This window comes from Engystomops pustulosus, chromosome 2 (genome assembly GCF_040894005.1).
Source record: "Engystomops pustulosus chromosome 2, aEngPut4.maternal, whole genome shotgun sequence".
Lineage (NCBI taxonomy): Eukaryota > Metazoa > Chordata > Amphibia > Anura > Leptodactylidae > Engystomops > Engystomops pustulosus.
The window spans coordinates 66,869,958-66,897,031 of NC_092412.1; the positions used below are offsets into that span (position 1 = coordinate 66,869,958).

The 27,074-nt window shown below is 40.1% G+C and overlaps 1 long non-coding RNA gene across 1 annotated transcript; it reads right to left on the reverse strand.

The window, feature by feature from the left end:
* Positions 1–3,099: 3,099 nt before the first annotated feature.
* Positions 3,100–25,662, reverse strand: LOC140116528 (uncharacterized). Its single transcript, XR_011852793.1, has 3 exons — positions 25,351–25,662; positions 5,029–5,109; positions 3,100–3,794 (listed from the first exon to the last, which is right to left on the reverse strand). It is a non-coding gene; the product is annotated as an uncharacterized lncRNA (long non-coding RNA).
* Positions 25,663–27,074: the final 1,412 nt, after the last annotated feature.

The window sequence follows — 27,074 nt, forward strand, 5'->3', positions numbered from 1 at the left end:
ATAGTAGGGGAGTAATAAACTCCAAAGAGTGGACCCATTTTAAAAACTAGACCCCTAAAGGATTGCAGTAACACTATATTTGGGGGCGCAATATCCCATTGTTTAACCTTTACACCCTTTTTTTTTTGGGGGGGGGGAAGCAAAAAATTCTATTCAGTAATTGTTTTTTACATGTTTTTTGTGTTTTATACAACAAATAGCATACATAACATGTACATAACTTGTGGGATGAGTTGTACTTTTTATTGGTATCAAACAGGGGTAAAAGTGACTTTTTCATTACTTTTATGGTTTTTTTGTTTGGTTGGATGCCCAAATTATGATTTTTTAATGCATACCATACAGGTTCCGTAATGATTTTATTTTATTATATGGGTTACTGAAGTGTGTACTGAAGTCTATGGGGCAGATTTATCAAGCTGTCTGAAAGTCAGAATATTTCTAGTTGCTCATGGCAACCAATCATAGCTCTCCTTTAAAATATTCATGAGCCCTGGTAAAATGAAAGCTGAGCTGTGATTGGTTGCCATGGGCAACTGGAAATATTCTGACTTTCAGACAGCTTGATAAATCTGCCCCTATATGTGCTGTTTGTGTGGGGATTTTAATTTTTTATTTAAAAAAAACTTTTTTTTGTCCCCCTCTGGGACTTGAACAAGTGGTCATCTTGTGATTATCTTTTTCAAAGTAATACACTGCCATACTGATGGAAGTGTATTATAAGAGTCAGCCTATACAAATGCATAGGCTGACAACGGCACTGCTGGGTCCGACCCAGGGGTCCTGGGTCCTTCATCGGACCCCGGAGCTGCCATGGAGATGATCAGCATGGGGGGGGGGGGATCGTCGGGAGGAGAGGTGGGTAACCCCTTTAGGTGCTGTGGTCATATTTGAACTATCGCGGATGAAGTTGGGGAACGTCATGGTGGTGCAAACAGAAGCTCACCATGACGTTCCCCAACAACATGGTCACTTAAGGGGTTAAAGGACCAATGCCACTTTAATACTCAAGGGCAGCAGAGCTCCGAAGGCATTTATAGGACTATCACAAGGAGTCTGCCTAATCACCCCCATGATCGGAGCAAGAACATCATCATTATACTTTGGAGCTCAGGGGATTATTAATAAAACTCTTCTAGATGGAAAGTTACATGGGCAATAAACACTGACAGACTTATATAGAACACATTTTGCAGACTCTAAAGGTTCTTATAAGTCAACTTTTTTGCCCACATTAATGGATTGAACTGCTGGGCAGTTTATTTGCATTTAGATTTCAATCCAAATGATTCTCTTGCATCTATTATAATTTATGGCAGTGGCAGTGATGCAGCCAAAGTCTAATGGACAAAATCGGATTACCTCTAAATTATGGAGAACTGGTTACAGCCATTGTTTCTTATTAGCATAAAGCTGCTGAATAACCTGCCATAGATTGTAATTCTTAAAACAACCTAGGATTTAATATTTGTTAGGGTCGTTTTAAACTGAACATTTATTTATTCTATTTATTTATTATTTTGGGGGTTTTTTTCCTTGCACATTAACCACTGAGAAAATAATGAAGGGAATGCAAAAAAAATACTTAAGATGTTTTTCCTGCTTTCCAAGGATGATTAAGATCCCATAGCTCAGACCCCCACTGTTTTAAAGGTGATTACATATCATAAGAATAGAGCTGTAGATAGGCTTACCCAGGACACTAGTGGCAAATGCCGCTATTCTCGACCCTCCCAGCAATCATTCACAAACACCTTAAAGGCGCATTCTCATGTGGGCGTTCACATTTAATTTAATTAATATTTTATTCATTAAATGAGATGAGAATGCCCCTTTAAGTTGTTTATGAATGACAGTTGGGAGGGTGGGAATCGTGGCATGTGCCACTAGTGTCATACATTTCTTCAGTTGCATGTTATTAAAAAATGTACCTTTGTGAAGATAATTTCCAATAAATGGAGCTGTCCTTGCATACGACCACCACTGCAGGAGTCATTGTGCAAAGAAACAAAGAATTTTTGCATGTTCTACAGCTCTACTCTAGTAATGAATGCTGAATCCAGGTGGTCAGCCCCCTCAATAATGTCTGCTTGTCAGTTTGCTGGAGGAGTGAAGAGGTGGATGTATCCAAGGATGACTATTTTGTTTCTAAGTGACAACATGGCTGTCATTTATGAGAAAATATCTTCACACAGGTGAATTTATTTTTAATAACATGAAATTAAAGAAATGTATATATAAGGCAGAAGTGAATGCCATTTAATGTGAATGCCAAGATGAGAATACCACTTTAAGCATTTGGTTATAATACTGCAATTATACTTATAGTGGTAGCTGAAAAATATGTGCCTGTTTCATACTCTGCCTGCAAAGTACAGCTGTGGATGTGCTGATTGTGTCATTGTCCTTGCCAATCTGAATACTGGTTTATTCATTCCTAGCAGTCTTAATTGATTTCCACTACACCCATCTGTCTCCTGGGTACTCTGCTCTGGTTCACTAACATTTTATCCACTGTGATTTACAGAATATCTACCTATTGCTGCCATGTCTGATGTCAGAACTTATCCAATCACATGTTAGACTGGGGCTATGTTTAATTCTTTTTTCTGTATCTCTGACAGTCCATTTGTCTAGTAATTTAATACTGCATTGTCCTCTTGGTTTTAGCCATACATGGTGATTATAATACTCTGTTTATATTGTCTTGTCTTTGTCTGCATTTTGGTACAGGAAGGGATGTGGACGAGTTGTCTTTTACCGCTTAGGATATGTAGGGGAATTAGGTAAAACAGCTGGGAAGGGGTTTAGTTTCAGGGATCACTATCTTTGTCCATTCCCTGACCTGGCATAACCATTAACTATCTATCTTAGAGGTAACTGTCTATTTTCACAATATTCAACCCAATAAAAATACTAGGATGTTCATCAGAAAAGGACAAAATCTTTACTAATACAGTAAAAACATAATTTTTGTATCTTCATATTGTTTTACATATCTGCTAAACATATATAGATCAAGTAGATTATTATTATTTATTTGTAGAGCACCATTAATTATATGGTGCTGTACAATCAGTAGGGGTTCACATACATTACATTAAGACAAAAACAGGTACAAGTACAAAATACAGAACTACAGTGATCAGAATACAAGTAGGAGAAGGACCCTGCCCGTGAGGGCTCACAATCAACATGGCAGGGGAGGGGGTGGGGGAGGTTGTAAGTGAACCTGAGCTAGATGTAATTGTTCATTGTACAACTATTGAATGTCTGTGGCCTGTTTTAGCCTCCCATCACTATAAAATTCTCACTTAGATGCTATTTTTTTCCAGACCCCTATCGTGTTTCTCTCATGCTGCCCCACTCAATGACAGTCTGGTGTCAGCTGTTACTTCCTGAAAACCCCAAACCTTCTTCGCTACTGTTGTCTCTTTTACAATATGTCTCCAAAGATCACAGTCTCATCCAAGGTGCACTGGCCAATAATCTCTGACTTTGATCATCTCCCAACCCATCTACTCCCAAACTCTTGGTTCATACCTTTATAATACCAAGGTGTCTGTAACTTAGTATCTAGCACCTGTGGTAGGATTCTAGGAAGATACAGTACTATTTTCAGCATTGAGTTTGGAGATCATATATTATTTGAATTCTTGTTTCTGCTGAATAGTGAGATGATGGTACGATGATTTCTTCAGTAAAGCTAGAAATGTTCAGCAGACTTGACCCCTGAGGAAAGAGTCTGGCGCCAACAAACTGTGCTTCTACCCTCGGATGATCCATCAAGTCTTCTGTAATCAATAGAGGTCATTACAAACAGAATCATCAGGAACATTATCTCGGCATTTACCTTCAGATATGTAATTTCTTTGAACACTGAACAATACATATAGAATGAAATGAAAGTCTGGTCATTATAAGATTACTCACATATGAGAGGCTGTTATGTAACATCTATTTTTAGATACAGACCAACTCTTTTATATTACCAGGCAAAGACTACAAAGGCCACCTCTCCCAATTCAAGACAATCAATTTGTTCATAGATGTCTAGGAGGAATCTCAGAATGATGGTATGATGCAGAGTTGTAAGACAAAATGCTCCAGAATAGTTATTTCCTGGGAAAAAGAAGCATTTACTACCTGGACATGGCACGAGTGGTTCCAGGCCCTCCTAATATTATATGGTCCTATTGATTGAAAGGATTTTCCTACTAATGATTGATGGGGGAAGGGAAGTTCAAGCACAGGGATTCCCACAGGGATCACGAGAAGGGTAGTTTGTTAGTTCCCTGTGTGAATATAGCAGTGTTGTGCATGCTCCCTTTGTTTTCTCTATCCATATCCTATTGTCTTCATTCTGTCCATGACTTACAAATAAAATGTAAGCCTTCAGCCCCTTGCCTCAATTATTTCCTTAAATTGGAATCTTGCAACAATATATTGCATAATCTCTTATAAAGCGTAGAAAAAGAGGGAGTGCCGCTGGAAAGTTAATGTAAAATGGAGAACAATTTTCTTACCTCTTCTTACAAATCCAGTTTAGGAAACCCTTGTATACTATATTATACACTAATTTTAACACCCCTTTGACATGGGAAATAGTAACATCCTCTTATCAATCACGCAAAAAAGTTCAGAGATGCTTCAGTATTGTTACCTTAAATATTCAGTAAATCAGTAATATTTACTAAAAGTGGAATTAGCGCCCTATTCAATAGCTTTATTTAATGTTAACAGGCTTAGACTCCTTCTATAGGGATATTTTTTTTATACCCAGCTAATGCAAAGCAATAGTTTCCACAAAACAGGTTCCCTACTTTTCTTACTAACCCCATACCAACCATTTGTGTATTTAAGACTTATCAACAGGGGGCACTACAGTTGGCACAGACAGGACTACAAAAGATATAATTTTTCAGCAAGAGGGACTTCTCAATATTTTCTCTTTTGGGAACACCTTTTATTTCACAAAATCCCCAAGGAAAGGCGGTACCAGTTCTTCATGCTGGACAGTTTCATTACCTCCACATCCAGGGAAGAAACACATACATGGTGATCTATCAGCAATTTCATTTTCCTATAGATGTAAAGAAGTATCTGTACCTAGAAGAGATATCATAAATAATAAGACTACTTTTAGTACAATAGATTTTCCTAACTTTGTCCCAAATGCACAGTAACCGAACAAAACAAGTGAAATCAGTGAGAAATATGTACGAGAAAATGCTCTTTAATGCATCATAATAAAATCGAATGAGATAATGCCAAGGCTGAACTGCCCCAATAGTCAGAGCTTATAACCATAAATGAATGCTTTGGGAAATCGAGCTGTAATATTTGCCCACCAGCAGTCAAATATGACTTTCTCTAAGGATGCTGAGCAAAGGCATGGTGCATGTATTATGCATGGATCCTGTCATTTCTCATCTACTGTCTGTCTGACTTACACGTGCAGTGTATTAGAAACACTGGGTGATCCTGTACTTCCTGGCATTATCATTATCATTACGTGTAATGATGTGGCGATCACTGGTTTTATTCTTTCTCTGTGTTGACAGATAAGGTTATATATATTATCAGCTTCTATAAACCGGCTATAGAGATGAATCATATGTATAAGTTATCAGTTTCATATGTTATCAGCTTCATTGTTACACAGTATCATTAGAAAGCCTTAGATTTTCTAACTTGGACAATACATTTCATTAAAGATGTTAAGGGTAAGTCAAAATATATGGGGAAGATTTATCAGAAGTGTCTAAAAGCAGAAGTATTTTAGTTGCCGATGGCAACCTATCACAGCTCAGCTTTCATTTTCCCACAGCAGTTTATAATAATAAAGCTGAGCTCTGATTGGTTACTATGGGCAACTAGAACAGTATGCACTCACATACTCCAGATAAATATCCCCCATAGAGCATATAAATATGATAACCATTACTCCACTCCCAAACACAAAGGTCCAGCACCATGGCTGTTGGACTTTAACAGCCTTGGTGCGGGACCTTTGGGTTTGGGGCACCTGAGCTCCTACTCAGAGCATGGAATAAGAGCTAGGGTTAGCTCAATACCTGTAAGCAATGCCCACCAACCATAGCAAGTTCAGTTCTCAGTGGCATATTATAAATTACATTTTAAAATAAAAAGGTTTTCAGTTGTTTTTTTTAATAACTGTACAGGATCAAACAAACAGGTTACGGGATCAAACAAAATGTAAATCATATATAAGCTTTTCATTTAATAAATCTGTAGACTGGGTGAAAATAAAAAAAAATTGTCTTGTTTTTTCCTTCCCTATTGTTTGTGTAAGGAAAAGTCCTACAACTTTCAAAAGTACTTCTGTATAAATTCCTCAAAGTTTTCTCGATCTCTGCTTGCTGTCATTCTACAGCAAGCAGAGATCTAGGAAATAGTAAAGAAATGATACAAAAAGTATATTAAAAACATGTATAACTTTTATAATACAAACAATAAAATTAATTTGCCGAAATGGGAATACCCCTTTAACAAGCTGTACAATAAATCTTAAGCAATATTGGACCCAGGCGGTGAATGCTGTAAAAAAGTTAAAACTTCCAGTAATAATTTTTCATCAAATGTTCAAAAAAGCAATAAAAAAAAAGTTACATGCACCAAAACCATACCACTGAAAAGAACAACTCTTTTTGCAAAAAATAAGCCCTCAGTTAGCTCTTTTAAAATATAGGTTTATATTACATATTTATATTTTATATTTTAAAGTTATACAGCTGAAAAGATTTTTTTTATTGTACGGTGAACAGCCAAAAAAAGCACTAAAAATCCTTTACTAATTAATATTGATGATTTTCTTTGTGTCAATCCTGAAATAGTTAATAAAATCTCATGAATTAGACCTCCTACAATGAAGTATAGTGTATCTCATCCAGCAAAAAATAGGCCCTCATATGTCTACATTACCAAAAAAAAGATAATATAGCCAGTACTTTGTGACAATACAAATCTTCTCTGAATGTTGCTGCTTTCATCTTCCATTTTTCACTTCCATTTAGTTTTAACCCGTGTGATCAGGGCTGCCATCTGGGGGGGTTTAGTGTGACTGTTCAGGGCGCCCGAGAAGAAGAAGGGACCCACAGTCGCAGAAAACCCTCTTCCCATGCTTGGTGTAGGATACAGACAAAGCCATCATCAGACGGGGAATTGTCAGACTGCAGTACTGGGCCCGGCCATGAGCTGCAGTCCAACTCCTATTCTCAATCAGCACTCTTTGCTTCTAAGACGCACACAATTCTGATCAGGGCAATTCGAGGGGAGAGCCAACAGATCCATGCACTGTGACACCGCAAGGTAAGTACTGAGTTGAGTTTTTATGTTCTGGACTTCCTATGTACTGGGGGACAGTGTGTGTTGTGCTACCCATATACTGGGGGGGGCGGGTGTTGGCTACCTATATACTGGGGGGAGGTATGTGCTGGGCTACCTATCTACTGGGTGGGGCAGTGTGTGCTGGGCTACCTATCTACTGAAGTGTCAGTGAGTGCTGGATACCTAAATACTGGGGGGCAGTGTGTGCTGGGGTACCTTTCTACTGGGGGGTAGTCTGTGCTGGATACCATACAGTTTATACTGTATATGCATTATTAATGCATTTTGTGCTTTATGTTATATGAACACACCCTTAATGAATTAGGGGGTGCTGTATGTAATCAGTTCAAGGGGTATAGTATATATAATAAATTGGGGGTGCTGTACTCGCTATTATTGATTCAAAGAAACTATATATAGGAAAATGAATTTATAAAGATTCTGATCAAAAGTGGGGGTGGGGGGGCACACAAAAATCTTGTCATTCAGGGGCCCCAAAATTTCTAGTTGCGGTCCTGCCTATGAAACACTTAAAGGGTTAACAGATTTTGTAAAAGTTGTTTTACATACCTTGAGGGGTATATTTCTATAGTTTAGAGCGTTTTACTATTATACAGGGCACATGGCAGATACTAAAAAATAGTGCCTGGTCAAGAAGTTAAAAACTGGCTTTGACGGCAAAGGGTTAACTCCTGAACAACCCCTTTATATTTGTGTATACATATATGTGTCCATTTTTATTTTACATATATTCCTGGTTCTTTAGTTCATAGCATGTTCACTGCTTCAATGTAATTTCGAAATTGATGAAAAGCTTTAAGGTAATTGACTGTCAATATTAAATTAATGTGGGCAAAACAAAATAGAAGTTCTATATTCTGCAGCATTTCCTTATTACTTGTAGTTGAGTCAGTAGTCTCAGTGGTACTATTATCCAATATCCAGACAGGATGCTGGAAATATAATTACCTGGATTGATAATCATATACATGGATATGCCTTGCCAAGATTTCCTATCTCATAATATAATAATGTATTTATAAATATATATATATATATATATATATATATATATATATATATATATATATATATGCAAGAGTTTAATGTAGCCACCAGTATTATGGTAAAAATGTAATTACTGGATATAATACTTTTATTTAATTTTGCTGCTAGATTTTGTCAGCATTTCCTGCAGTATTTAAGGGATTTTACTAGTTATGTCGCTTGCCTATAACATGTGCCTATATTGCCACCTTCAGGGACAACTGCAAAATTTCAGTACAATCACATTCTTTGTGGATGGATGAAATCTCTTTAACCCCTTATCACCGACACTAGTTTTCAGCTCAATGACCAGACTCGATTTTTCAAATCTGACAAGTCTCACGATAATTGGTTATAACTTCGGAACGCTTTAACATAGCCCAGTGATTTTGAGAATGTTTTCTCGTGATACATTGTACTTCATGTTAGTTATAAAATTTAAGTGATAAGTTTTGCATTTCGTTCTGAAAAAAAGTGAAAATTTGGCAAAAGTTTGTAAAAATTCTTCATTTTCCAAGTTTGAAATGTTCTGGTTTCCAGACAAGATGTAAAACTACCCAAAAAGTTTGATAATTAACATTTACAGAATATCTGCTTTATGTTGGGATGATAATTTATGCTTCCGGTCATTTTTCTAGGATGTTATGAGGTGCAGAACTTTAGGTGCGATTTTTCTTATTTTCATGAAAATTGCCAAAACTCACATTTTGAGGGACAGCTCAGCTTTCAAGTGACTTTGAGAGGCCTAAATAATAGTAAAACCCCATAAATTACCCCACTATAGAAACTTCACCCCTCAACGTATGTAAAACAACTTCTATTAAGTCTATTAACCCTTTAAGTGTTTCACATGGGTTAAAAAAAAATGGACCTTAAAATGGCGATTTAGAAACTATTGAATTTTTTTGGAAAATACATTCATTTAGGCCAAAACTGAAATATTCAGAATAAATTAAATGATAAAACGCACTGCAACGCTTGATGCCCAATTCCTCCCGAGTTTACTGATACCCCATATGTGGTGGTAAACTGCTGTACGGGCGCAGGGCCGGGCATAGGATGAAAGCAGCGCCATTCACAGCAGATTTGTATTGTCACATTGTATGACCTATACATTTTAATTTTTTTTGGTAATACAAACATATGAGGGCTTATTTTTTATGGGATGAGATACAATGTACAGATAATTTATTTTGGGAGTCTAAAGCTTATTCTTGAGATTTTATTAACTATTTCAAGGGGGACACAAACAAAATCATCAATTTTTATTTTGGATTGTTAGCATTTTTTTTCCCCCGCTCACCGTAATGTAAAAATAATATTTTATTTTTATTCTCTGGTTCACTACGATTGCGGTGATACCTCATTTATATAGTTTTTCTTATTTTTGCTTATTTTCCTGAGCAAAACCAATATTGGAGAAAATCGCATTGTTTTTACTATTGACAACTTTTCAGGGCCATAACTTCTGTATTTTTCTGTTGTCAGATCTGGTTGAGGGCTTATTTTTTGCGAAAACAGTTGTTCTTTTCAGTCGTATCATATTAGGGAACGTAACTTTTTTTGATCACTTTTTAGAACATTTTTTGTGATGGTGTTTGATGAAAAATTGTGTATTATGGGAAGTTTTCCGAGTTTTTTTTTTACGTAGTTCACCGAGCGGGTTCAATATTGATTTAGATTTATTGTACAGATTAATACGGAAGTGGTGATACCAAATATGTATGTTTTTGTGTTTTATTTACTGTATATGCATTTTATGTGTTACTGGGGAGATTATGGGACTTTTATTTTATTTATTTATTTAATTATATTATAAAAAGTTTTAATTTTTTTTTTTTAACTTTTTTACATTTTCTACTTCTTGGCTTGAATAAGCGATCATCCGATCGCTTATTCAAGCCTTTACACTGCAATACACTTGTATTGCAGTGTATAGTGTAAGTAACTGAGCATGCCGCGCATGCTCAGTTACTTACAACCGGGTCCTGCCAGGAAGGCAGGACCCGGCGAGAAGAGGAGCCGACAGCCTCGGGTCACTCGTCGGGACCCGGGGCAGCGGCAGGAGGGATCGGATCCCACGGTAAGCACACCGGGGGGGTCCGATCCACGGGGGACACACTTGCACGCCGCGGTCATGCTTGACCGCGGCGTGTAAGGGGTTAAACACCCGGGATCGGAGTTTTTCCGATCCCGGGTGTTAGTGCCGGGTCTGGGCTGTGATATCACAGCCCAACACCGGCACTATAATAACCCGATGTCCCGAAATCTTCTTCTGACGCGGCGCCGTAGAAAGGCGTCGCGTCAGAAGAAGTACCCTTAATGACCGCCGTAGAATCCCGATAGGGCGGTCATTAAGGGGTTAAGGCTGCGTTCACATGTGGTGTTTACATTGCATTTCGAAACACAGGCATAAGTGTTCCTATACCTGCTGAAGTTTGCAGAATTAAGTTTCACTGGCCCGACTCCATTCACCTGCGCTTAGTCACAGTTTTCTGTCGGACTTTGCATATATGTGCAAACTGCTTGCACATGTATTTAAGAAGTGTCCAAGTCTCATTTGTGTTGCAGCTGCAAGAATATTGTGACTGTGCAAATGTAACTTTTTTGTCTTACTCTACACTTGAATATATTGCACAGTATGGGGCACATTTACTTACCCATCCGGAGGAGTTCACCGAAAGTGCATTGTCCGACGATCATGCACTCCGCCGCTAATCACTAAGATCGTGCGCCAGATATCCTGCATGTGTCACTTCCCCGCTCAGGTCCGACAGAGTTCACCTTCTTCTTCCTGGTGCATGTAGTGTTTTATCTTGCGACACAATTTGAAAGTTAAATCCAGCGCTCAGTCCGAATCAGTTGGATCGTCCGACGGCCACTCCCTCCAATTTCTGTCGCATGAAAGCCGATCACATGTGACGCAATCCGATCGCCTGCGACACAATCCCCTGTTAAACACCTGTCACAGCCACGCAAAACCCGAAAATGTTGAAAAGTCTGACAAAAGTGCGGCCGCAGACCCTTAGTAAAGCCACTATATGTTGCTATTTGTAAATGTGTACGTTTCGGTGCCCTGCACTGTTTTCTGCTGTATATCTTCTTCTGGATAAAGTTAATTTATTAATTTTACCTATATAAAATAAATAATGTAATTTTTATTCTGAGTTCTGGTGTTACTCACTTCCACTTTCTTTTTGGTTTGTTTCCTAAGTTCAGTCTGGGGTTCCATTGTACAACCTCATGCAAATATTATCTGATCCTATTTGCAAATTACTTGAATGGAGCGTTTCACCAGAATTTCACTAATAAATGAACTTTGTAAGCCTACCTGGCAGCCTTTTAGAAGGAGCAGTATGTCACAAGGGACACATGTTTTTCATGCGAGTGTCACTGTGTGACTATACCCATGTCTCTGACATCTCTGTCATTACTCCCTCCCTTTGGAAGAGCAGAAAACAATGTCAACCATTTTCTGGATAGGAAGTATGATTTTTTTAGCAAAAAGACAGGGTGGGCAAGAGTTAGTAAAGTGCTTTGAGAACTTTGGGTTTATTAGTAAAAATCTGCTGACAGGTTCTGTTTAAACAGATATTTTTCTCACTCTTAATTCCTGTCTAGCCCTTGCCACCAACTATTTTCAGTTCAGTGGTCAGTGATCGATGGGAGGGCCAGTTACCTGAAATACTACTTGGCATATCTGAACCTCAATATTATCTCAGTAACCCATACCTCCCAAGTGTCACATATTATGCAGGGGTCCAAAGCTTTCTGGGAAGCAGTGGGAGGCATGTCTAGGACAATGGAGGATCTCCTTTGGCTTTCGAGGGGCCCACACCCAATCCCACGCCCAATCCCAAACTGATCCCACACCCAATCCCACGCCCAATCCCAAACTGATCTGCCATCAGTCTTAAAAAAATTCTATGATTCTAAAGGAATTTCACAGAACACCTTCTAGTATTTCATGTTGCAAAACTTAGGTCCCAACCACAGATATGTGAAAGGTTTAGAGAAGATGGCACTCATCTTCTCTAAACCTTTGTTATTTTATATTTTTTATTCTCATCACAATCCACTCAAATTCATATGACGTTTTGGTCAAAATATGGCCTTCCTTAGATACTGTAAATAGCATACAAGGTGAAAATACTTAGTAATAATAATATAATGCTTATATACAAAATATACAGGGAATACAAAATAGTCCATGTGTGTTGATATTGAGGGATTAGAGCAACTTCAACTTTAATTATCAACACACATGGACTATTTTTTATTCCTTGTATATTTTGTATATAAGCATTGAAACCTACACTCACCGGCCACTTTATTAGGTACACCTGTCCAACTGCTCGTTAACACTTAATTTCTAATCAGCCAATCACATGGCGGCAACTCAGTGCATTTAGGCATGTAGACATGGTCAAGACAATCTCCTGCAGTTCAAACCGAGCATCAGTATGGGGAAGAAAGGTGATTTGAGTGCCTTTGAACGTTGCATGGCTGTTGGTACCAGAAGGGCTGGTCTGAGTATTTCAGAAACTGCTGATCTACTGGGATTTTCACGCAAAACCATCTCTAGGGTTTACAGAGAATGGTCCGAAAAAGAAAAAACATCCACTGAGCGGCAGTTCTGTGGGCGGAAATGCCTTGTTAATGCCAGAGGTCAGAGGAGAATGGGCAGACTGGTTCGAGCTGATAGAAAGGCAACAGTGACTCAAATCGCCACCCGTTACAACCAAGGCAGGCAGAAGAGCATCTCTGAATGCACAGTACGTCGAACTTTGAGGCAGATGGGCTACAGCAGCAGAAGACCACACCGGGTGCCACTCCTTTCAGCTAAGAACAGGAAACTGAGACTACAATTTGCACAAGCTCATCGAAATTGGACAGTAGAAGATTGGAAAAACGTTGCCTCGTCTGATGAGTCTCGATTTCTGCTGCGACATTCGGACGGTAGGTTCAGAATTTGGCATCAACAACATGAAAGCATGGATCCATCCTGCCTTGTATCAACGGTTCAGGCTGGTGGTGGTGGTGTCATGGTGTGGGGAATATTTTCTTGGCACCCTTTATGACCACAATGTACTCAACATCTGATGGCTACTTTCAGCAGGATAATGCGCCATGTCATAAAGCTGGAATCATCTCAGACTGGTTTCTTGAACATGACAATGAGTTCACTGTACTCAAATGGCCTCCACAGTCACCAGATCTCAATCCAATAGAGCATCTTTGGGATGTGGGGGAACGGGAGATTCGCATCATGGATGTGCAGCCGACAAATCTGCGGCAACTGTGTGATGCCATCATGTCAATATGGACCAAAATCTCTGAGGAATGCTTCCAGCACCTTGTTGAATCTATGCCACGAAGAATTGAGGCAGTTCTGAAGGCAAAAGGGGGTCCAACCCGTTACTAGCATGGTGTACCTAATAAAGTGGCCGGTGAGTGTATATGTATGTTGTATATTTTACCCACCAGTATTTTCACCTTGTATGCTATTTACTGTATCTGAAAATGGTCATGTTTTGACCGAAACGTCATATGCATTTAAGTGGATTGGGATAAGAATAAAAGCATCTCTAAAAAATATATTGAGTGCCATCTTTTCTAAACCTTTTTTAAAAATTCTATATTTTTTCTTATTTTCAGGGGTTGTCTTGTTTTAGGGGAAACAGGGTAGTATTCTACTATTCAAATATACTCAGTCTCAAAAAGGTATTTTCTGTTTTTTTCACTCTTCTCCTGTGTATTTCCGACATGCTGAATTCAATAGTTCATTCTAGGTTCAATCAGGGAAATTCCACAAGTACATGAATTGAGTTTCTCACCAAACTTCCTTGTAGCCAATGGGCTTTCCTGTGTTTGTGTAGGGGTGTTAACACTGAAAGAAGGCATTATGATGAGGGGAAAGCACAAATTAAAGATAGTAGGTATTATAAGTGGGGAGCCTACAGAAAAGGGAGCATCAAGGGTGGGTGGTGGCGTTACAAAAAGTGAGAGCTAAAGTGAATGTAGAATGAAGAGGACTAACAAGAATGGATGTAATAATAAAGCATGATTGGTAATACACATATTTACTACAATAGACATAGCATGAATGGTCACAGGTTCTCTTAATTGGGGTATAGAAACATAATTGTAGAATAAAAAAATCCTGTAGGTGCTTCTTTAAATAGAGAATTAGGAATGGCATCTCTAATAAAAGTACAAAACTGTTACCAACTCATCAAGCATCAAGTTTCCTGTAGGTGTTCTTACAGGGTCACAGTTCACAAAAATTTCCCCTGGATACTTCCAGATGCTTCACATTTTAATAGCAGAAGGTGATTAGTCCTGATAAATGATTCTGTCATTGATTTAATGATTATTCTGCAGAGAGTCTACACCAAGAGCACAAGGTGAACTGAATACATGATGCCATCCAACTGCTCCCACTGAAACATAATCTATGGAGATGTCATCTGAGAAGAAATCCATACATGGGCAGCTGGACTAATAAGGGGGTCTCCAGCTTATGTTTTACTGTACATTTTTGTAAAATATATTACAACTAAAGGACATGAAATCAATATAAATATGCTCACCAAAAGGAAATAGCTCTGAGTTGGTGTAACTTGCATTGATTGTCTATTCTTGGAATCTGACTCTGAGCATCCAACAGACTTTTAGGATCCCACAAGTTTATCTGCATGAAGGACCGGTGGTCCTTGTGCAAATGCTCCCCTATCTACATGCATTCAGTATACAAAGTAGAGACAGTGAATGGTATTGCAGCTACATCACCATTGCAAATATTATATTAATGGTCTATCTTCTGTATAGGCCATTTGTCTTTTAACCTCCCCCTCTCCTTAAAATCAATTAATTCACTCAAGTATTTTTGTATATTTCTACTTAAAGGGAACCTGTCAGAAGAAATTGACCTAAAAAAGCACTATCGGTATGTTGTAAAGCAGCTGACCTACTTTCCAGATCACTTAACTTTCATGACCCAGGGTGCTGGCATCATTCAGAAAATCTACTTTGAAGTGAGATGTAAATTGCTTGTATTAAGTCAGGGAGGCGGAGATTTTAACACTAAAGTCAACCTCTCTCTTCCTCAGAAACGCCCCTTTCACTGTAATTGATGCTCCTGCATCCAGAGACATCACTAACCAGATCTCCTGAATACAAGTAAAAACAACACAGTGCATCAAACATTAAAGGATAGAGAAAATAGTTATGTGTCCAAGGCTCCAGATGGTAAGGTATGATAATGCTGCGTGTCCTGTGCTTTGGGATATTAGATATACCGGGGGAGAAGATATAATGTTGAGGCTGCGCTGAACTGCAGGAAGAAAGGAGAACTTGGTGGAACTTGCGCTACGATGGAATAGGGTGTAGATAATGAGGCAGGGAATAATGGGGGATTATTCATGTGGCAGCAAAATGGCATCACTTGATGTTACGAGTGTATGGACAAGATATAGCAAAACTCAATATGGAAAAATGGCATAAATCTATGTTAGGAGCATATGGACAAGATATACTACAATAATATAGGAAGTGGTCTTGAAGTAAAGGTAACATAAAAAGGTGTTATATAGACCTACATTTCGGATGGTCTGAGAAATATGTCTTATATGCCATGGGGAAAAACAGGTAAATAGTTCCAAATCATCTGGAAATTATGTATAAGAAATGTGAGTCCCTCTTTCTATTAGATTTGATGGTGGTATACACATGGATTTAGAAAAACAGAGTAGTAGGGCAGCAATCTCCAATCTTGAGTAATGATTTCTAAATGGTGGTGCTCGCAACCAGAGGTTCTGATGCCAAAACCCAGGAAGAGACAATCTCCATGGAGGAAGCCACAGCACCACAACATTAAATCCCAAAAAGTTTTATTCACAAGTTAATGCTTGATAAAGATTCATTGTGAATCGAAACGTCGCACTTATCATGCTTGGATAACTTGTGAATAAAACTTTTTGGGATTTAATCTTGCGGTGCTGTGGCTTCCTCCATGAAGATACACATGGATTTAGTAATGTTATACTCTTTCCAGTGTCTCATCCATAGGGACACATGGTGTTCATTTTAAAGATCCAGTAATTTTCTCTTTTGATTAGTTGGCTGTGTCTGTCTGGGTGGTCTTTAGGGATCTGTTCTATTGGGACCAAGGTTAAGCTATTGAAATTGCGTTCATGGTGTGAAGTACAGTGTCTTGACACGCTATGTAATTGAAAACCAGACTTTATTTTGCTGCGATGTGTATTCATCCTTTCCTTAGGTCTGGATGATTCTTCCTATGTACTGCAATGTACATGGACATTGTAATAGATCAATGACGAAATCTTAGGCGCATTCAGAAATGAATTGATTTTGAATTGTTCTCCAGTTGAGACCGATGTAAAGGATCTCGTCCGATGCAGCATGATTTCACAGGTGCTTCCTTTAATTCTGGGAACATGGTGTTCTGCATAATTTTTGGTTTCACTTTTTTCGAGTTTTGCAGTTTTGTGGGTGCCAGTATGTTCTTTAATATGGGTGCTCTTCTGAACGTGAGTTAAGGACCTACTGGGTCGCGAGATATGGGTCCTTCGCTAGGATAGACCAGTGTTTGGCTAACACCGTCTTTACTGTTTTGTGGTGTTGTAGGACAATCCGTCTGACTTGGACTGAGCGCGATTCCACTTTCAAATTATGTCGCCTGCCGAAGCACTTAGATGCACCATGAACAAGATGGTGAACTCTGTTGGACCTGAGTGGGGAAGCGACACATTCATGATATCAGGCACAGGATCTTAGTGAATCGCCACACGGTGCATTATAGTCAGACAATGCACTTTATGTGAACTCTGGTGACCGGGTAAGTAAATGTGCCCGAATATGTCTATGCAAAACAAAAAAGAAAATCATTCATCTCACCCACTGATCCAAATGCAGGTAACATTGCCTGGCAGTAAAAGTCAGCGTGGTCTGGCTCCACGGTGTAATCCAATGAATAAAGATGACCACCACCACAGGCAAAAAGTATAGAAAAAAACTTAAAAGGTGACACATTGCAGACTGCATAGGGTCCTTAATCATATTATGAAAATGTGGCCACATACATGGCCTAATGTGGCCTAAAACATGTAATTTTAGTCCATGTATGTGGCCACATGTTTTAACTATGTTTCCATACATTTTTTAAAGGGGCTGGCCACTCTTTTACATAAATTACCTGTGTGTTTTTACTGCCTTAAAGGGGTTTTCCCACAAACTAAAGTTATCCATGGGATAGGTCCTAACTTGCTGATCAGTGGGGGTCTCAGTGTTTGCTTACATTTCTGAACACTGATAAATAGGAGGGACCTGCAGTGGGAGATTATGACTGATCCTGCTGTCCCCCCTCCCATCTGCCTGTGTATGTCTGTGTGACGGACTGAGAGAAAAATAATTTGTGTATCAGTGGCCATCTTTTTTGTTTACTCATAATATGACTATACCATACATGTAAAGTATGCTTTTATTATATTATCAAAGTCTGTTTATTTAGGGAATAATACTCCCTAATAGCATAGTGACCATGTCATTTCAGGATGATTCACCTGAGCAACAGCCTGTTCATTTATTAACCTTATATATAATGTTTCCAGCTTCAGATGAAGAAGTGATTAAACAGGAGTCATAAAGCACACGCTACAGGTAAGGGCAGGACAAAAAGCCATATTACTACTCCCAGCACCGCTCCCTACATTTTACTGTAAATTATCACTGAAACATGAAATGGTCAGTGCTTGTTTCATTCATCATAACATTATATTTGAGAAGTGGAGGCAAACAAAATCAATTTTATAAAACAGCAAAAGTGTAGAATGTAGTCTGAGAGTAGACGGAAATCAACTTGAAAATGCAGAGGAAAGGAAAATTGCCAAAAAGAGTTGTAGATTTTGTGATCAAGGCACTACCCAAGAGTTTGACTGTGATAGAGGTGTGTTGCCACACAAAAAGATGTGCTGTTCTCAAGCTGCAAACAATGGATCCGTGCTCCAGTTTTGCTGTCACTCACTGTCTGTCCAGGCCACAAATTATATAGCAGGCCCTAATCCTATATGAGGCTCCGGCAGGCATTTCTATTGTCATCAGTGGCGATCAAAGATGGGACGAAAACAAGAGACCAAAGGTCTGTTTTACTGCAATGGAGACAGCACATTTTTGTGTACATGTGGCCAGAGGCATAAATACAGTGGTAGTAGCCACAGCAGTTGTTATGGGGCCCGCAGTGTCAAGGGGCCCCATCATCGGACCTGACACACTAAAGAGTTGAGGATGTGCACCATTAAATGCATATGCTGCACATTGTACCGCCTAAGGGATCATTCCCACAAACCTAATGGGGACCGTTATCCGGCCACACCTTTTGCGGCCGGATATCAGGCCCCATTGACACCTGGTCAAGATGCAGTGAGCACTCGTTGTCTCACAGCACCATGAACGTGCACAGCGATATATAGAAAACGTCCTATATTTTGTTGTGTTATAACGCCAGCCCTGTGCTGCTCTATGGAAATGGAAAGGGTGAGAAGCACTCATTCCTCCTCCTCGCCAGCTCGCTGAAGTGGGCACACATTTGTGTGCATGTACTCTATTATGTATGTAACATATAGGTGATGTATAAATGCTGTATCTGTGATGTGTGTATGCAGTATGTGTATACGGTGTGCGTATACATGCTGTATGTTTGTATATGGCACTGTATGTGTGTATATGGTCTATATGTGTACACATGTGCAGATAAATGTGTGATTGTAAATAGCATCTGTGAGTAAACAAATATGTATAATTTTTAAGTGGGAAGGGGGCCCCATTCAGAAGTCTGCTATGGGCCTTTTCCTCTAATAGTTATAATAGTTACGCCCCTGCGTGTGACCTTAAACTGTATTCCTATTATTCTTTTGAAACACATTGCAAAACAAAACACATTACACACATGTGTTTTGACCGAAAATTTTTTGACAAGTAACAACAGTTAAAACGGACACATGTTGCTACTTGCCATACACAAGCGTTTAGGTCAAAACACATGAGTTCAGTCTTGCATTTACCTGGCGCGTTTGTAATGTCTTTAAATCTGTAATGCAAAAGCATGGGAACAGTTTTGGGTGTGCGGATTGCCATTTTTGCAAAGCTATAGCTTCTTTTTATGGTGTCCAGATATAACAACATGTCAAGATGTTACAGGTTACTTGCCGTATATACTCGAGTATAACCCGATTTTATAACCCCAGCATCCTCTTCTCCCAGCACCACCTCCTTAGGTTTCCGACCGGGGCGGCAGATGCACCTTCATGCGATCTGCCGGCACAAAATCTATGACACAGCAGTGTCACCATCTGCTGACATCATAGTTTCTGTGCCGGCAGATCGTATAGATGTGCATCTGCCGGCCCGAAGTGGTGCTGCGGGGAGAAAAGGACGCCAGGGGACAGCGGCAGAGGGTGAGTACTAACTTTATTTCTTTATGAGGCACTCTACTGGGCATTATACTTATGGGGGCACTCTGCTGGACATTATTCTAATGGAGGTAATCTGCTGGACATTATACTAATGGGGGCACTCTGCTGGACATTATTCTAATAGAGGTAATTTGCTGGACATTATACTAACGGGGGCACTCTGCTGGGCATTATACTAATGGGGCACTCTGCTGGACAATCTATTAATTGGAGGGGCTGCTGTGAACATTTTATTAGAGAGTGAATTTGACTCAATGAGGCACATTTACTTAGCCAGTCCTGTCGCGATCCCCCCTGTGCGTTGTCGACTATCAATTCACAAAGATAGTGCGCCCGATTTCCTCCATTTGCCGCTCCCCCTGCTCAGGTCCACCAGAGTTCACCTTCTTCTTCCCACTGTATGTAAGTGCATTGTCTTGCGACACAATTTCAAAATTAAATCCTGTGCTCAGTCCGGCCGCGGGACCTTTGGTAAATAAGCCGAAATAGGTTTTTGTGGTAAAATTAGGTACCTCGGTTTACACTCGGGTTGGCTTATACTCAAGTACGGTATATACGGGTAATTGTAATATCGCGAATTTATTAAAATCCTTAATACGTTGCACAAAGCAAAAAAATGTTTTTCATTTTATTTTGTTTTAGTTCAGCATGCAATTCATTTTTCTATACAGAAATCATTTTCTATCTAGATTACATTATTAAAAAAAAGAAAATCTAGGTGTAACCACCTTTATTCTTGATAACACGTTATAATCGAAGGACACGGTTTGCTGTGTACTGAATAGATATATAGAGCTTTGACAATAAATTTACAGGTCAAAATCAGTAAAAGAAAATTACTGATATAAACACATACATTCACTGCTCTCATTTCTCTTGACATTAGGATAAAACTAATTAAATATAGGTGATAATTGTTAGGTTTCAGTAAATTGTGTGAAGAATCACTGATTTATTTCTGCACGTGTTCTTAAACCATCTCAGCAAGCAAGTATATTACTTTGTGTTTACGGGTGGGGCTGCATTTACGCAGGGCGTCTTTGTGCTGTTTGTACTATGTTTTATGATTGTTGAAGCATAATGATAACAATAATAAATAATCTTTATTTATATAGCGTCATAATATTCTGCAGCACTTTACATGTCCATATACAGATAAAATGAGGCATAACATGGCCATAACAATAGGATTGGGGGCACTGTCCCACGTTGCGTTCTGGCTGCGTTTGCCCCGGTGAGTGCGGTTTGGTCTGCGTTGGCATACGCAGCCAAAACGCAAAGTGGGACAGCGCCCTGAGAGCTGTGCTAGCAAGAGCTTAGGCCGCGGTCACATGTACCGCTAGGGGTCCATCATAATGCGACGCTAGCGCACAGGGGGCTGTCCTTGGCCCAAACGCACATGCGTTTCCAGGGAAATGCATGCGATTGATAAGCCGATCGCATGCGTTTCTCTGGAAACGCATGTTTGTTCGTTCGGGCCGAGGACCGCCCCCTGTGCGCTGGTGTCGCGTTATGAACTGACGCCTAGCGGTACGTGTGACCGCGGCCTTACAATCTATTAGGAGGATGGGGTGACAGTGGTCCCCAGATTGGTTAGTAAAATGAGACTGAAAGTTAAAGTGTTACATACAGTATTCAGATATTTGCAAGGAAATGCCACATTTTAGATAAGATATCTGTGGAGATTTTATCATGTCCTGTCCCTGTAAAACTTTTTTCCAATTTTTTTTTCTTCTAATTGATGTCTGAATCAGGTGATAAAGTAATGTCTCGGTATGCCATCAGTAAAATCCACAGGAAGAATACGACCATGAATGAGCCTATCTGCTCACAACGTGCACAGTTTTATGGGACGCAAACAATGGTCCTGTGGACTGTTATTAACACCCTGTGTGTCATTGCAGGGTGAGGAATAACACCCTATTTTTTACGTTGTAACGTATATGCTAAATGTGTCCCGATAGTGGCAGATTGAGGTGTTTTCCCCTCTGCTTCGTACTGGAGGGGACAGTACTCACTCAGCGGTAACTCTATGTCATCCATCATCGGCCTCTACTGAGCATGTGCGCAGGGTGTTCACCCAGTGAAATAATTGTCCATATGAACACAGTTATTTTGGGAGACAACGAATCATCAACAGAAGTCAATCACTGTCTCCTGCAGATGGAGAAACAGGATGACATATCCCACTGTATGAGCATATGGTGGGTTATGCTGTATGTGAATATGTCGGGAATCCGCCTGAGGTATCCTTACATTGGATAGCCTAAAAAAAAGGCATGAATTCAGCCAGTGCCCTTATGCTGTAACATATTTGTATGTATAACATATTAATTATCATGGTGTCTAGATAGCACATTCTACACATCTTCTATCGGTAAAGCCTGATATGTGAATGTCCATCGTAAATGTTAATTAAAGCAAGGGCAACCTCCAATGCTACGATGCGGGTCCAGGCTCTGCCACATTAGACAACTGAGATTGAAGACAAAGCTAAAACATAGCTAAATGAGTATTACTAGTAGTATTATGGAGATGAAAAGCTTCTTAGTAAGCTTAAAGGGGTATTCTCATTTCAGCAAATTAGTGTTATTGTTTGTATAATGAACAGTTATGCAATTTTCAAATATACTTTCTTTATCAATTCCTAACAGTTTTCTAGATCTCTGCTTGCTGTCATTCTATAGAAAGCTTCCATGTTTACTTCCAGTGGACAGAAATCTGACCATGGTCACACAGGTGCACACCTTGTTAGTATCAGAGAGAAATCAGAGATGTGGGTGATAACGAGCCATGCACCTGTGTGACCAGGGTCAGATTTCTGTCCACTGGAAGTAATCAATGAAGCTTTCTATAGAATGACAGCAAGCAGAGATCTAGAAAACTGTTAGGAATTGATACTGATACTTTTCATTATACAAACAACAACATTTATTTGCCGAGATGGGAACATCTCTTTAAGACAACAGAACAATGACAATTTTTACTGCATAAGGCTACATTCACACACATGTATGGGGGACGTATATATGGCCGATATACACTCACTGGCCACTTTATTAGGTACACCTGTCCAACTGCTCCTTAACACTTAATTTCTAATCAGCCAATCACATGGCGGCAACTCAGTGCATTTAGGCATGTAGACATGTAGACAATCTCCTGCAGTTCAAACCGAGCATCAGTATGGGGAAGAAAGGTGATTTGAGTGCCTTTGAATGTGGCATGGTTGTTGGTGCCAGAAGGGCTGGTCTGAGTATTTCAGGAACTGCTGATCTACTGGGATTTTGACGCACAACCATCTCCAGGGTTTACAGAGAATGGTCCGAAAAAGAAAAAAACATCCAGTGAGGGGCAGCTCTGTGGGCGGAAATGCCTTGTTAATGCCAGAGGTCAGAGGAGAATGGGCAGACTGGTTTGAGCTGATAGAAAGGCAACAGTGACTCAAATCGCCACCCGTTACAACCAAGGTAAGCAGAAGAGCATCTCTGAACGCACAGTACGATGAACTTTGAGGCAGATGGGCTACAGCAGCAGAAGACCACCCCGGGAGCCACTCCTTTCAGCTAAGAACAGGAAACTGAGGCTACAATTTGCACAAGCTCATCGAAAATTGGACAGTAGAAGATTGGAAAAACGTTGCCTGGTCTGATGAGTCTCGATTTCTGGTGCGACATTCGGATGGTAGGGTCAGAATTTGGCGTCAACAACATGAAAGCATGGATCCATCCTGCCTTGTATCAAAGGTTCAGGCTGGTGGTGGTGGTGTCATGGTGTGGGGAATATTTTCATGGCACTCTTTGGGCCCCTTGGTACCAATTGAGCATCGTTACAACGCCACGGCCTACCTGACTATTGTTGCTGACCATGTCCATCCCTTTATGACCACAATGTACCCAACATCTGATGGCTACTTTCAGCAGGATAATGCGCCATGTCATAAAGCTGGAATCATCTCAGATTGGTTTCTTGAACATGACAATGAGTTCACTGTACTCAAATGGCCTCCACAGTCACCAGATCTCAATCCAATAGAGCACCTTTGGGATGTGGTGGAACGGGAGATTCGCATCATGGATGTGCAGCTGACAAATCTACGGCAACTGTGTGATGCCATCATGTCAATATGGACCAAAATCTCTGAGGAATGCTTCCAGCACCTTGTTGAATCTATGCCACGAAGAATTGAGGCAGTTCTGAAGGCAAAAGGGGGTCCAACCCGTTACTAGCATGGTGTACCTAATAAAGCGGCCGGCGAGTGTACGTTCCCTATACACTTCTATGGGCTCACAGCACCGTACAAAGATAGGACATGCAAAACACAATATCTAGAACAGAGAGAGTGGGATCATATAGTGATTATGCACAAGTGTGGATCCCTAGGTATTGCACCTGGAAATATGGCTGAAATATGGCTGTTTCAGACGAAGGCTCAATAGAGCCGAAACGCACGTCGGGGAAGGTGCCATCCCGGACAGTGGAACGCGATTTCTCTCACCAGGGTAAGACATTTATAACATTGTAACTTTATGTTAGGCGCATGCCTGATTGAATATGTACTTTCCTCAGATATGACATCTTTGGATTATTTGCCAACAATTAAGTTTGTCTTTACCCCTTCGTACATATATACTTCCTACCTTCCATGTGTTGTCCGGTGATGTCCCCTCTATTCCTCCTCCCTCATCACCTGATGTTTTAATAATTCTAATGTACTGTATGTAATAAAGCTTTCTATATTTTCATATACTTTTTTCAGTTTGGCTTTTTTTTTCCTGGCAAGGGATTCTTCCTTCCAGGATAATAGGATATATAAAGATAGGACATGTCCTATCTTTCTACGTGATACGGTGCCGTGCCCTGTATATGCCTATGGAGAGGGGCTGGGGTGAGCAGCCTAAGAGGTTTGTCTATTAAGGACAATTGTATGAACCCTTTCACCATAATACAGTGTAATCTGCGGGCAAGCATGATATAGAGGAAATGTACATAAAGATTTGTGGGAAAATATTCTGTTGTCATGTATTAATTTAGAATGAATTACTCTGTTTGGAAGAAGCCATCTAGTCCTATAGGTGACTGACCTCTCCTTGACACCGGACATATGACCGTCCGGCTAAGGCCCAGCAGGCATACGTTCGTGTAAATGTAGCCTTAGGGTACTTTCAGTATAAAACATCATAGATGGCTAGCATGTAAGGACCAACAATGGCACCACTGTGAATCCACCCTAATGCAGTTTCCACCAGAGTTATTTCACCAACATGAGAATAATCAATGTCAGGAGAGAGCCTGGACATGGCAGATTCACATTCAAATGCTCTCAAGAAATTAAGAACAGCTATTTAAAAGAACTTACAAACCCTTAGGCCTCTTTTACACTAATGTATGCTAGCCCAGATAGGCATTAAAGAGGACCTGTCACCCATAAAAAAAAAAAAAATCAATGGGAGCTGCTTACTAAAGTAACCTTCCGGTAGCGCTAGCAGACACTGCTGTGAAGTACAGTAGGATCCCCGGACCACGCTCAAAGCGCTCTGACGTATCCCTGAGGGGGCGGGACTAGGAGGTGGTAACTGCCGCACGAAGCCTCACAGTCACCGCAGACCTATGGAATGGGAGGGGCAGTCCGCAAAGAGGCAGCGCCCCCTTTCTATTGTACTTTGCAGTAGTGTAACACGCTGCATCGGAGATAGCTAATGCTTTTTTAAGGGTGACAGGTCCTCTTTAAAGGGAAGCTGTCACCGCTGTTTGAAAAAATAAAGTTGCGGGCAGGTTCCCATAGAGCCCTTATAGCACAGGGGCAACATTTATTCAGCTAATAAAATCTCTGCTCTGAAAAGGGAAAAAAAAAAATCATCATTGATTCTGCCTGGTAACCAGGCAGAGAATCCAGCGAGTCGAGGTGGGCGTATACATATACATGTGCCAGTCTGGGGGCTCGCTAACACCTCCTTTCCCTACGTCATCCGGCTGTCGTCTGAATCATCACACATATGCTTACGGCTGCCATGCGCCGAAGCAAAGCTAGGCAGTAAAGCCGCGCATGCGCCAACACTTGCTGTGCATGGCAGCCGTGGACAAATTGTGTGATAATTCAGCCCAGACAGCTGGATGATGTAGGGAAAGTAGGTGTTGGCAAGCCACTAGACTCGCACACATGTATACGCCCACCTCGACTCGCTAGATTCTCTGCCTGGATACCAAGCAGAGAATTAATGTTAATTATGTTTTCTGAGAAGAGATTTTATCAGGTGAAGAAATGTTGCCCTTGTGCTCTATGGGAACCTGCCAGCAACTGTATTTTTTTTTTTTTTTTTAAACAGCAGTAACAGGTTCCCTTTAAGCTACACAGAGGAGGGAGTGTCATGGCCTTACATACAGGGAAAGCAAGCTCTATCTTTTTCCTGTGCACAGTATGGATGTTGGGCAGTATGTCTATACGTGCAGGCAGATGCTGATGGCAGACCCGAGGACCTTCATTAGGTCCCCTGGGACTGTATGTTTGAAAAGTGTTGGTTTTTACATTGAAGGGATTGGATGCACAAGGAGGGTTGTACTGATATAGGGGAAATTCATCATGCATGTGACACATCCAGTATGGCCAGTGAGGCTGATGTAATGTGCAGTGATGGCAGTTACACATCATTACTATGGTAACAGAAGAGTGAGGTAATCACTGAGAACAGAGCCTGAGAGGAGAAGTTACCAAGAGCAGAGGGCTCATGGGAGTAGTATCCTGTGGTGTCCATCTTACAGATAGCATAGCCTACTTTAGAAAGGCCATAGTTTTGTGACTCGAAAAAGCAAACTAGCTCAATTATGTGATTGAAGACATTGAGTTTTAATGTATTCATCTATTTGTAGCATTATGCGTTCTTGCATCAGACACTTGTACTGTAACAACCACTTGTCTAATATATGAGCAAGTTCACAAAGAAAGTTCTGAGGACCCCTTAAACCAGGTAACACATTTCAAAATAAAGCCAAAAATGTTCATAATCAGATCAGCAATGAAACTTCTTCCGTGAGCATTTTGTTTTTTGTGAAATCTTCATATCAAGCATATAAATTCTGCAGATCCAACCATGGGCATGTATCCCAAACCTATGACTTCTATGGGAGATTGTTGACATGAGACCATTACCTATTGTGAATAGCAATCCCCGATTTACAGTATATTGT